Raw genomic sequence first — 14,033 nt, forward strand, 5'->3', positions numbered from 1 at the left:
CTGATCGGGAGCCCTGTAGTTGTGAGCATTATACGAATAGATTCCCCCTTTCTTCAATAGAAACTTCATAATAACAACTCGAAGAGATCTATTTCGGTTTGAACGGTTAAGAATACACGATATTAATATTGGATTGTTATATCCATGTGGTTCATTCGTACTTAACATGGAAAGCAGAAATTTAAAAACAGATAAATATTCTTCTTCGCCTTGAATAGAGAAAGGAAACATTAAGGTTCTAAGACAAAAGGACTTTTGCTTTTATCAAGAAAAGCGACACTTCAGTATTTGAAAGTTCAATCTGCTTGACGCACCCTGAGGGCTTTTTGGCATATTTAGATTATTAGTCGCGACTGTAGTACTTCAAAAAATAGAATATAAACATAAGAATATAAACTTTACTCATGAAGTACGTTCACTGATATGTCATAATGACACTGTTTGACACAAATTTACAGGAAAACACATATTTCGTTTCAAAAATATGACTGTACCTTGGGTAGTGCGAGACGTGCGTTCGCACATGGAGGTGCCAATTATCCACTTGTCTAACAAAGTGAACTAATGAAGCAGGTGGGGCGACACCGAATTTGTATGTCGCGCAGAAAGCCATCAAACATCGGCACAGCACTGTCAAAATATCACATACTTATCATTTTACTGACAATTCTGAGAGATATCGGTTGGAAGTTAATACATGAAAAGTAAAAGATGCATTCGTTCTTTTAGGCTATACATATATGTACATTTTTTAAAAAATCATAGAAATTGTAATTAAAATTTAAAATGAGTAAACCATTTACGGTCCCTACTGATTTTTGATAATCGTTTTATATCCTAATTGGTTCTGTGCATTTCTTCTCTTAGAAGTACAGTGTGTTTCGCACCTTTTACAGAGGTACCTCCTTTTAATTAATCGGTATTCCAAACGATTTTTGTTATGTTACTTAAAGTAGTATTTTATCGATGAAAGGTCTTCACATAATCTAACACCCTCAAGTGTAGTTCTCGTTCGGTTTATTTTGTATACATTTTACTATATTGTTTACATTTTGTACACCGTTCTTTAGATAAAACTACAGTTCTTTAAAGACATATTGAGAACCTTAACACCTTTGATTCTCAGACACTGTATAAGGTACTTATAGAAGTAATCGCTAAGAGATATTACAGTATGTTTAACTATCTTTATGGGTGTATGTGTGTTTCTCTTATAGCAAAACCACATCTGGCTATCTGCTATGCCCACCAAAGGGAAACGAACGCTTGATTTTAGCGTTGTAAATACGTAGACTTAGCGCTGTTGCAGTGGGGGACATCTTTAGGGGAAGGACCGAGCTCTTAATATTTCTGTTCAGTCGTCAAGTTTGTATTAACAGAGAGAATCACCTGCTAAAGAAAAAAAGTATTGAGTCTATGTATTAGTGACGTTTCTGAGGTTGGGTTTTAGATGAGTTTTTTCTTTCAACATATAAATATTTTTCATATATCCAAGGGCATAATTATCGTGCAAATCGGAGTCTTCTGTTAATTTTCAACATGATTTCCAGCTTCCTTTGTATTGTGTACATAATTAATCGGATGTTACTCATCCAAGACTGTCCCCTCAGAATGCTGCGATGTAAAAACACTGCATAGACTAACAGAAGCCTTGCGATGAACAAGGATTTAAGAATATTTGCTTTCAATAGCTACTAGCGTGTACAAGAAAGGGATTCTTTTGTGCCTTACGAGTTATTTATTGTTTGATTTGGTTTGTTTTGAATTTCACGCAAAGCCACACTAGGGCTATCTGCGCTAGACGTCTCTAATTTATCAGTGTAAGACTAGAGGGAAGGCAGCTAGTCATCGCCACCAGCCGCCGACTCTTGGGCTACTATTTTACCAACGAATAGTGGGATTGACCTAACAATATAACACCCCCACAGCTGAAAGGGCAAGCATGTTTGGTACGACGGGGATTCGAACTCGCGACCCTCAGATTACGAATTGAGTGCCTTAACCACCTGGTATTATTTATTGTGAACGTAACGTTGTTTGTTGATGAAAGCATTAAAACAGAGTAATTTTTCTGTCTCACAATGACAAATTCAGATATATATCGACACCACTTTTCAGGAGCCATACCGGTTTATTCAAACCTAGATAACAAGGCTTCAAAATCATACATTAAGATAATACCAAGCGCTACGAAAATGTCTCATAGCTACGTCGTCCTGTTAATTATAGATTTTTAGTTAAGACTAATATTATTATTTTACATCAAAAACGTATCATTATTTCTATGATATTTGAAGACAGTCTTTACGGAACCAAAATACAAAGTTTAATGAAAAGCGTATTATTACTAATCTGAATAGAATCCTAATCCTACATTTACTAAATCGTTATATCAATTTCATAAAACTTATAGTGTTTTAAGTTATATGAAAAAATAAAAATCAACAAAATTCTTATGCTGTAACATTTGTTGGCCATTTAATTTCCATTAGTCCTCTTGACTTTAATATGGCATTCATTTCAAGATGGACACCAGCAGCTTTTGTTTGACTGAACACTCAAACATTCATTATTCGCTGGACATCAACTGATCCTCTGATTTAGCTGAATATTCGTCTTCATCATGGAAATATGTTTCACACTGCAACCAGCAGATTCTAACATTTATGTTATCATACGTTTTCACCGCGACATAAACTACCAAGTATGTTGACATCACACACTTTATACACAGTATCAACTTCATAAATAACACTCATATGAGCATAATAAAATAAATAATTCAAATTCCATTTTAACACATTATCTACAATATAAAAACGTGTATCATAAACGGGCTATTATCTTTTCAACCGCATAGAATGTATTATTTACACTTTATGTATGTACAACTCGACACCATTTTCACATTATGTGTCACTGGCATCACAAATGTGTAAGAAAAATACTCTTTTTCAATCACTATATTAATATTACCATAACCTGGTTATTATCTGTGAAAGTAACATTCACAACTCAACGCCCCTCCCCCTGTGGCACAGCGTTATATCTGTGGACTCACACCGCTAGGAACTGGGTTTGGATACCCGTGGTGGGCAGAGCACAGATAGCCCATTGTGCAACTTTGTGCTTATTCCTAAACAAACAAACTCAACGAAGAATGTTTCTCATGTCTGTAAATAATGAATACATATATTATATGATTTAGTTTCCAAACTGAAAATTAGAAACACAAAAGCCGAGAACTTTTGTAAAATATATGCATAAATTATGATCTAGCTTTTAAACTCAAAATTTGGAATACGAACCTGAAGTGAAAGTGTTTCCAAAGAGAGACTTATAGCAGATAGTATCCTATTCCTTTCAACTGCATAGAATGTATTATTTACGCTTTATATATGTACAACTCGGCACCGCTTTTACATTATGTGTTACTGGCATCACAAATGTGTAAGAAAAGTACCCCTGTATTAGTATTACAGGACTGGCCGAAAGGAAGCGATTAATTATATATATATTACTTATTTAAACGTAAGTAGTAATTAATGAGACTAGTTGTAATGCGATCTGTTTTATAATAGATCCGAAATTGAAGGAATTAATCAATCATTGTAGAAGGACGGTGCCGTAGTTAAGTCTAACAAAATGTGAAGAGTAGTCTTAAATACTCACAGGCCTAAACTTGGAAACTCTTAAACAATCGTCAAAAATGTTGTTTTTAAAGAAAAAGTATTAGAGGCAAACACTGTCGAATATTTCCAGGAACTGATATCCCTGCGACTCCCTCGTACTGGATGACTGAGTTACATCTGCTGAAGATTGTTCTCTGGAATTTTGTTCTGCGCGAAGTAGATAGAACTGATTGATCAATCTAATGTAACTGAAATTTGGTGAGTTCGTTTTCTTTCCCCTTGAAACCTCGAGACGCTTCATTTCACCGATCAATGAAGCATGGCAGCCTTAATAATTCACTTTACCATTTAAATATATACATAGTATTATTATATATTACAAAATGCCACAGTATGAAATAGAAAATTCAAACTATACTAAAAATACGTGTTAGCATCAAGAAGGCGTTTAGTTCATAAGTCACTTGTAGAGATGAAAATGCAGTCATGTAGGACTGAGATCGAAAAACTAATTTCGATACATGTTCGACCGATAATACATAAAACACCAGCACTGAAAGGAACACAATGGTTGGCGTGCAATAAAGCGTGTTTGGAAACTATTACGTCATAGTTGTAAAACGTCACGGAAACAGCCGAACGACCGAGAGTAACTTGAGCTCAAGAACCTGCATATTTTGTTTCATTTTTTTATTCAAACACTAAAGTGTTTAAAAATATGGCAACCACACAGGAATTATACCTAACCAAAGTACAGTTTCTAAGGCAATTATTAAATTTGTTGAAAATTCACCTTTAACTAAGAACACTTTAGCTACGGTCCTGGTTACAGTATTTACAATTACCACAAAACTTTGAAAATGTAGTAATTGGCTCAGAAAGGTAAACTGTTTGATTTACAGAAATACTGAAAATATGTCAGATATACATGGTTTTAGAGTGCTTACGGACTTTCACCTTATGTATTGCTGAACTCATTTCATGTGCTAAGTACGCAAGATCAAGGCGTGCGTCTAATTCGGTATTTATGCAAGTTTATCCTGATAACTTGATGATGACAAAATAAGGTCGAAATGTTGTACTTGCACTTTAATTAAACTTTTTAATACACATACCAAATGTCTCTGCAATATATTTGAACATTTCTCATAAACGATACTTGTGCGGACTTGCTTTTGGACTCTCCAACCTGCTTTCTGTGGTAAAATCGCCACATTTAAGTGTAGAAATTCTAAAACCTTTGAGGCCCGGCATGGCCAAGCGTGTTAAGGCGTGCGACTCGTAATCTGACGGTCGCGGATTTGCATCCCCGTCGCGCCAAACATGCTCGCCCTCCCAGCCGTGGTGGCGTATAATGTGACGGTCAATCCCACTATTCGTTGGTAAAAGAGTAGCCCAAGAGTTGGCGGTGGGTGGTGATGACTAGCTGCCTTCCCTCTAGTCTTACACTGCTAAATTAGGGACGGCTAGCACAGATAGCCCTCGAGTAGCTTTGTGCGAAATTCAGAAACAAACAAACTAACTAAAACCTTTGAAACAACCAATGACCTAAATAGCACCAACTCTCTGATAGAGATAGTGTTATTGTTTGAAAGTCATACTCTTGCATCCTAAAGCAGAAATATCACGAAAATAGAAAGAAGATTCCAAAGTCATTATGTGCAAACTAAAAGCGCTGTCTCACGTTCTGCATACACATTTTTTTTTAACTAATAATTCTTCTTATTAAATAAAAATTAATTTTACGTTGGTTAATATTTTATAAGTCTTTGAATCTGCTGCCACGACTACAGGATTTTACTTTGCGAAAATTTTCTGATTTTTGATGAATATGCTGTTGTGTAACATAAGTTTTGTAAATCAGTAATACTTGGAAATAGAAAATGTTAAACAAATGTTTTATATACTGTGAAAGGTGCACAACAGCGAGGGTAGGCTGCAATCCGAGAGAGTAACAAGGTCTAGGAAAACGTCTTTCCAGGACATAAACATTTTGCTAATGTTGAAAAACATCATGTTTACACTCTCGATCTCGCCATAAATTCATGAAAAAGAAATGCAGCCTTAAATGTCCTGAGCTAATGAACAAATTCCATCATGGAAGGTTACCCATGATAAACATATGGCATGGACATGCAACTGAGAAAGTTAGTGCATTGCAGGCTGGAGGTACTTATGGAACAACCACACTCACCAATCAGAAAAGTTCGACCGCAACCCGCATCGTTTATATCCCTGATCAGCAAAAATAAATAAATGAATAAAATTGGAGGTACAGCTTGTGTTTGAAATCTGCCAGTTGGAACTGTCTCGCCATCAAGAGAGACATCTAATACTGAGCTTGAAGATGGTTAAACAAGAGCTGCCCTAAACTGTGAAGCATTCTGCTAGAACCATGATACACCCTTGTGCAAATTAATTGAAACAAGACGGAAAATTACGATTTTTTTCAAGTTTTTGCATTTTATTTCTGAGAATCTAAAAATTACTCACAAATTAATACATGATATGACCGCCTTTATTTTTCAGAAGATCATTAATTCGCTTTGACATCGAGTCCACGAGTTGACTGCAATCTTTACTAATTTTTGGATCGCGGTACCACACCTCAATTATGGCCTCAATTAGCTTATCTTTCGAAGTATAGTCTTTTCCCTGAAATCTTTCTTTACAAATCGCTCAAAGATTTGCAATAGGATTTAAGTCTGGAGAGTTTCCAGACCAGTCCAGCACCTTTATTCACGTTGTAGTCATAAAATTCTTCACAAGTTTCGATGTGCGGCACGGAGCCAGATCTTGCTTTAAAATGCCAGATCCATCTGAAAATCTCTTTTTCAATTCTGGAACGACTCTTCTCTGCAACACTTCAATGTGCTGTGGTCCTCGCATCATACCTTCTACGATATGTAAACCTCCGACGTCATAGTAGCTGAAAAAGCCCCAAAACATCTTCTTTAAGGGATGTTTTACGAATTGATTGATGTGAGATTCTCGAATTTTCTCACCTGGAGATCTGCGAACATGCAGTCTTCTTTGACCTTGTACGAAGAAATGAGTCTCGTCACTGAATAACACCTTCCTCCATTGTTCTTTGGTCCAGTTCTTGTATTTCAGACCCCATTGATACCGTTTTCCTTCATTGAGTTGGTAAGAAGTTGTTTTTTGACTGGTCTCCTTGCCCTTTTAACGCAATTTTGAATCACGTAATATTCCTAAAAATTTCGTCATACATCCAAAAAATAGATCCACCGTATTGCAAAATACAGCTAATGACGCCGTCTGCGTGAAAAAATGACTATTAAAGGAAATCAGCGGGTCCAGCGAGCCTACACCCGCCGCCATGCTGAAAATATTGTAAAATGACCATTTGTTTCAATTAATTTGCACAAGGGTGTAAGTCATTAGAAATCTCTAAGACAGGTATGAAATATTGCATTGATCCACTTATACTGTGCATGTATTGGCTTGATGTTGGCCAAAATCCCAACTAGATACGTTTTGGTTCTGCAGCCAAAGGTTATTTTGAGCATGATGAATTAGGTTTATTTTCCTGCATTCAAGAATGCAGACAAGGACTGCTTCCTTTCGAGTTTTCCAAGCTGATCACTGTGATGCATAGTCTTGAGTCTCATTGGATCAGCACTTGACTTAATGGTTTCTTCTATGTCCTGATCTTTTAATTACCCTATCTTCTGATCGTGTGAGCTACATTTATTTAACCTTTAAATATGCTTTATTATACTTTTCTTCTTTTACTTCATTATAACTTAATAGTTAACTCAAATGATGCTCAACCTTCAATTTTATTAAGAAAATAAATCATTTTACTTAATTCAAACTTCAATACTGTATAATGTCTCTTTCAATCACATTGCAAGAAACACTGCACTTCTCTCTCACATGTTTTTAGGAGATCGGATAACTGTGTGCACGTACGTCTTTCGGTTATCACAACAGAACAGTTGATGTTTTGTTCAACTTTCTTTTTTCTTATCAAGAAATGGAGAAATTGTGTAGATGAGCCGGATAACAGGTTTTCTATTCTGAAATGGCAGGTATCATATCTGTTTCTATGATGGAGGTCGACAACTAAAATCTTCAGTGTTTTTGGTGTATGTACAGAGGTAGTTTCTGTTTTCAGGAATTATCCTCATTAGGGGTTGGAATTTTAATAATTTGATTCTCTACAGAACCCCCCACACCCAGTGGCACGGCGATATGTATGCGGACTTACATTGTTATAAACTGGGTTTCGATACCGTGGTGGGCAGAGCACAGAGAGCCCATTGTATCGCTTTGTGCATAACAATGGAAAGTCTACTTTTCTAGAAAAGGCTAGGATAGCATCTATTAGTATTGCATGATCAGCAGAACGATCATAATAACAAGGACTCGACCTCATACCCTATAAAAGGGGTTGAATCAGCAAAGACCAATAGATCAGAAGCTAGTCAACAAAATAAGTTATAACAGAGCATTTCCTGGAAAACATCAAGAAGAGAAAATATGCTAATAAAAATCAGGTATGACAGCGTTTGCAAGTCCTAGAAAATGAACCGACTGTTTGTGCTAATAATTTCTAGTCTTAGTATTCATACCTCATTGAAAAATTTATAAAAATTAAAATTTCCTTTAAAAAGATATTTTTCTGGGAATTACCACACGAGAAAAGCGTTCGCATTGTGCTGATATAAGTTGTAATATTTTTTATATATGTTAGACGTGGTACCTTTTATCGAAGAGATAACAGTTTTTAAGAACTACGTTTTTGGTACTATATTTAGTAATTACAATAATAAAGATATAATCAAACCCTTTCATACAGTTCTTGCGAAAGCCGTGTTTTTCTTGTGAGGAAAGTACTTTTATTTAAAACTGTGTTCTGTGATAAAGGAATGATTATTCCTCATAATTATATCGAAGTTTGAATAATCAAAGTGTGAAATAAATGATGCCACATTGAATTTATGATTTTGGTCACATACATACAGGAGATGGATAAAAAAAAATGTCCCATTTTGAAAATGTTCTTAATTTGTTATATCTTTTATTAGATAACAAAAAATATATATACATAAATATGTTTTTAATTTGGTTTGTTTTGAATTTCGCGCAAAGCTACACCAGGGCTATTCGTGCTAACCGTCCCTAATTTAGCAATGTAACACCAGAGGGAAGGTAGCTAGTCATTGCTATCATCTGTCAACTTTTGGGCTAATCTTTTACCAACGAATAGTGAAATCATATACAAAATTGATTTTAAGAAATTTAATTCTGTGGCACCAGGACCTAAAACTCTATTTATATACAAATTATGATAATTTAAAGATAAATAAGAAATATACTAAAACAGGAACGATTTGTTTGTTTTGAATTTCGCACAAAGCTACTCGAGGGCTATCTGTGCTAGCCGTCCCTAATTTAGCAGTGTAAGACTAAAGGGAAGGCAGCTAGTCATCACCACCCACCGCCAACTTTTGGGCTACTCTTTTACCTCGAATAGTGGGATTGACTGTAACATTATAACGCCCCCACGGCTGAAAGGGCGAGCATGTTTGGCGGGACAGGGATGCGAACCCGCGACCGTCAGATTACGAGTCGCACGCCTTAACACGTTTGGCCATGCCGGGCCTAACAGGAACGAAGGAAGATACAAAATTTAAATTACTGACAAATGATGAAACTATTAGAAATTGCAGTAATGATATATGTATTAGAATAAAGAAACAAAAACAGAATTAGAACAACGTGATTGAATAACTATTAAATATCTATTAGTGGTAAATACTTGTTGTTTGGTCTTCAGTTTACATTTTTTACTTACAGTTTAATACCATTATTAGAAAATGCTTAGCTTCAGTTGTGGTGCTGAAGTAACATCTCTGCACATGGGAAATCTTTGATAATGTTGATATATTTAGCACTCTCACATTGTAGAATTTGTATGAAGTGAATTCTTTGCAAATCTGAAAATGGTATTTTGAGGATGGATAGAGATGTTTCATTGAATGCCAGTTAGCACAAAGCTGAGAACCTTTCTTCTAATGTGAAATTCTACAAGTACAATTCTAATTATCTCAGGCTGAAGACTGACCTTTCTACTACGACAGTAGACATATGAAGTGTGGCAGCAATTCACAAAAGGGCACTGACATTTGAAAAAAATTAGTATTACTCTCCCCAAGGATATCCATGGCAGAAGTTGGTCTTTCTCCTGTGCAACATTCTTCCACTTTATTTGCCAAACATCAAATTCTGTAGTGAGGCCCTGTGAGTCTAGTAAAAGATTTGCATAAAATTCCATGCTTGAATCCAGGTCTATTGCAGCTAAACTAACATTGGTTAAGCAGGATCTTTTACCTTTATTTTTGCCAGTAAATTGGTGTCATTTTCTTCAAATGTGATGTAATAAAAAAGTGGTATGTGCACCAATTGTTTGAAATATTCCTTTGTAGCAGAAGCAGGAATATTGTTGTAACAAATCTTCCATCCATTCTCATGACCAGTCCATTGACAACCTTGAAAACACATTGAACACTTTGTTGGCATTTAAGCATTTTCAAACGAACCAAGAAGTATAATGTGAACATGCACACAATTGTGCATCAGGTAGTAGTCAACCTTTTAAAGTGGATTGCTGAAGTGTGAGGGATATGAGTTTTTTGTTATTGTTTTTTCTGTGGTGAATACAGTCACCACAAACTGAATGTATTTATTCTTCAAAATAATTACTTTTTGTAGGTTTACATAGGTTTTATGATGACATGCAGTTCATGCTAGGATCATGTTCTGGTGTATTTTGAAAGGATTGTTGGACTATGATATTACCATTGATTTTAATGGTACCTAATTCTCTTTTAAATTAAAAAAAAAGAAATATTCACTACTTCTTCAACAAAAAATGTAGTTAAATTATTAAAATATTACTCACCTATATTTGCAGAATTTAAATAATGTTAAATTTAGACTTTCAAATTACCAACACTATGTATGGTTAGGGAAAACAATCTATTTTTTCTTCACTTTGTTATGTGTTATAGGACATGATCTTCATAATACCTCAGTCTTGGGTAATGATAAATCTATAACACGAACATGTTTATAGAACTAATACAATGTGGTTGATCGTTGTATATGGAGTAGTTAATTTAAACTACATGCACTAGCAGTTCCTTAAGTGCACTTACAACATGACAGTGTTTTGGGACAACATGGGGCCTACTGGTCCATCTCAACTGTTCTTCACTCTAAACCAAAGTAACTTAAAAAAACGTAAAGCTAAACCTTATAATGTATATACTTATCAAGCTTTTCATTAAACTTGTTTAAATTTACTGCCTCCACAACATCTGAAGGCAACCCATTTCAAAGGCTAACCACCCTGTTAGAGAAATGAAACTGTCTTAGGTGAATATAACTTCTATCCTGCCAAATGTTATACTTGTATTCACAAGTCCTACTATTTTCACTGTTAAATATGAAAACAGGTGATACAGCAACAATATCAATTCCATTTACAATTTTAAATGCCTCAATCAGATCCCATCAACTTTTTCAAGAGTTTGGTTTATTTTGAATTTTGTGCAAAGCTACACAAGGGCTATCTACACTAGTGATCCCTAATTTAGCAACGTAGGACTAGAAGGAAAGCAGCTGTCATCACCACCCATTGCCAATCTTGGAATTGACCATCACATTATAAAGCTCCCATGGCTGAAAGGATGAGCATGTTTAGTGTGATGGGTATTTGAACCTGCAACCTTCAGATTGCAAGTCGAGCACCCTAACTGTTTGGCCCATTTTTCAACCTCTCCATGTATAACAACCACTCTATCCCAGCAGCATTCTAGTAACCCTTCTCTAAACCTTTTCTAACATTTCAATATCATTTCTAAGGTCAGAAGCCCAAACTGAACACAATATTCTAAATGTGGCATAACCAGTAACCTATACAATGAAATGATAACTTTTTGAGACTTTTATTTGAAATCTCTGTAGATACAATCTAAAATCCTATTTGCCCGACCACTAACAATAGCACACTTTCGTGACACTGTTAACATTATTCCTGCCTAAATTATACTTACATTTCAAATTATGATAACCCACAATCATTATTTTGCATTTATTTTACTTAAAAGCTATCTGCCATTTATTTGTTCAAATAATTAAATGTTTAAATCTTTTTATATATCATCTTCACAGCTAGCAACACCCAGGATCTTAATATCATCTACAAATTACAAATTGAAGTATTTATTGACCATTCTTTCACATGTATCACTGATGAAAATCAAAAAGAGCAGAGGTACCAAGATTGAGCCCTGAGTTACCCCACTTGTAACGTTAATGTAGCCACTCTTTTATCTAATTTGCTAACTCATTCCCCACATCTATAGAGATAATATTTTTATAAGCCTTTTATATGGCACTTTCTCAAATACTTTCTGAAAATCTTGATACACCAAATATACACTTTTACCCTTGTCTACATAAGTAGTAACCTTTTCAAAGAAAGTCAAAGGATGTATAAGGCAAGATTTTCTCCAAGTGGAACCATATTGACTATCCAATAAAATTCTGAACTTTGTTAAATTGCTTTGCAAAGCATCTCTTATCAAACTTTCCAAAACCTTTTTCACAACTGATGTAAGACTAATGTGTCAGTAATTGCAGAGACAACTTTTTATCACTTCTCTTGAAAAGACTTGTTACTTTAGCCAACTCCCAATCCTCTAGTACCAAACCACTGTTCAAGGACTGACAAAAATAGTAGCACGTGGCTTACATGTTCAATTTTTAACTTCCTCCAAAACCTTTGGGAAACATTACCTGGTCCAAGAGCCTTATTATTCTTTAAACTTCCCAGTTTTTTCTTAACAAGCTCAGATTTAATGCAGTCATCTTGTTTTCATGTTCAGGATGTGTAATACTGCTTAAATCTTTGTTAGTAAAAACCAAGGAAAAAGCAAAATTTATTAACCCAGCCATCTCATAATCATGAGATACAAGCCTCCCTTATACCTCAAGTTCCCTCTTTGATCCTAACATTTTATTTACCTTTAATGTTTTTAAAGAAATCCTTAATGTTAAATTTTACATTTCAGCCAGCCTCTTCTCTTTCATCCTTTTTGACATCCTAATTTCCTGTTTAACCAACTTTCTTGATCTTTTATAATCTTTTAACTTTCCCAATATTCCAGTCAATTTATATTTCTTGTATTTGTAATGTTTTTCTTTAATTTTATCCCTTATACCCTATGTAAGCCAACTTTCTTTTTTACTTGCCATTCACCTTTTTCTTTCTACAGGGAATATATTTATCTGGAATATTTAAAAATTTATGTTCAAAAACTTTCCACATCTGATCAGTATTGCCAAGTAACTTAGCTGACCAGTTCACAACAGATAATTCTTATTGTATCTCCAGAAAATGTGCTTGTTTGAAATTTGTAACCAAAAAATAATTATTACTTATCTCCATACACAGCAAAACATTGAATATAATATTGCAATGATCACGTGCTCCTAGATGTTTCCCAATTTCCACCCTCTCAATCATTTCTGTATTTGAATTTAACAATAACTCTAAAATAGCATTGTTTCTAATTGGTTCCTTGAGTAATTAGTGAAGAAAGCCATCTTGAACAGTTTCGAAAAACCATTCTCCCTTTCAGTTTGGCTCTAGCATTTCCAAATCTGTATGCCTGAAATTAAAATCACCAGTAATTATCACTTCATTAAGAGGTAAAAACCTCACTCACATTGTAATGTTTCTCACTAATTTCATCAGTATCATCTATTATTTGTTAACAAATTGCCACTAAAAGCCCTTTCCTCTCATATCCACTAAGTACTCTTTCCCTCTTAAATAGTCTGTAACCCTGTACTTCAAAGAAATTTCTATCACCTACATTTAACCATGTTTCAGTTATTCCCATTATATTAAAACATCTTTTTGTAGGCAGAAGTTGTAGTTGTTACACAGATGAATAATAATTTAAAGTACTTGTTTGTTTGCTGAGGGAAATTACAAAATATTGTACATCAAAATGAAATTATCTTTTTTTTTAACAGACTAATACCACTCTATAGATAAAGAAGCCATTATTAACTACTATATCAGTAGAAAACAATAATTAATGCATTCACCTGATAGTGTCTAGATCAAATTATTTTATCAGAAAAGACACCTAAACAATAAATGAAGGCATTTCTTATACAGTGATGCTCATTTAAAATATGAAATCTACATAACAGTTTTCAGGTAGTATTCTTTAACAGAATAACTTTGTTTATAGTTTGGTTGGGCACAAAAGAATTACATATGGGGAAACTACCAGTATCCAATATGGGCTGATAGTATTGATTGGTTACTAGTACTCATATCTATAGGTCAGA

At 34.6% G+C, this 14,033-nt stretch overlaps 1 protein-coding gene across 3 annotated transcripts in view; it reads right to left on the reverse strand.

Moving 5' to 3' along the window:
* LOC143230401 (choline transporter-like protein 1) overlaps positions 1-4,168 on the reverse strand; it is a 92,483-nt gene extending 88,315 nt beyond the window's left edge. For 2 of the 3 annotated variants that reach the window (XM_076463905.1, XM_076463904.1), the window contains exon 1: positions 3,673-4,167. The gene's annotated coding sequence lies outside the window, so the exon portion shown is untranslated. Of the gene's footprint in view, positions 1-3,672 lie in introns of all 3 variants that reach the window. The other variant, XM_076463906.1, reaches the window with a different exon arrangement.
* Between the last annotated feature and the right edge of the window lie 9,865 nt (positions 4,169-14,033).

The sequence above is a fragment of the Tachypleus tridentatus genome, chromosome 10 (assembly GCF_004210375.1).
Source record: "Tachypleus tridentatus isolate NWPU-2018 chromosome 10, ASM421037v1, whole genome shotgun sequence".
Lineage (NCBI taxonomy): Eukaryota > Metazoa > Arthropoda > Merostomata > Xiphosura > Limulidae > Tachypleus > Tachypleus tridentatus.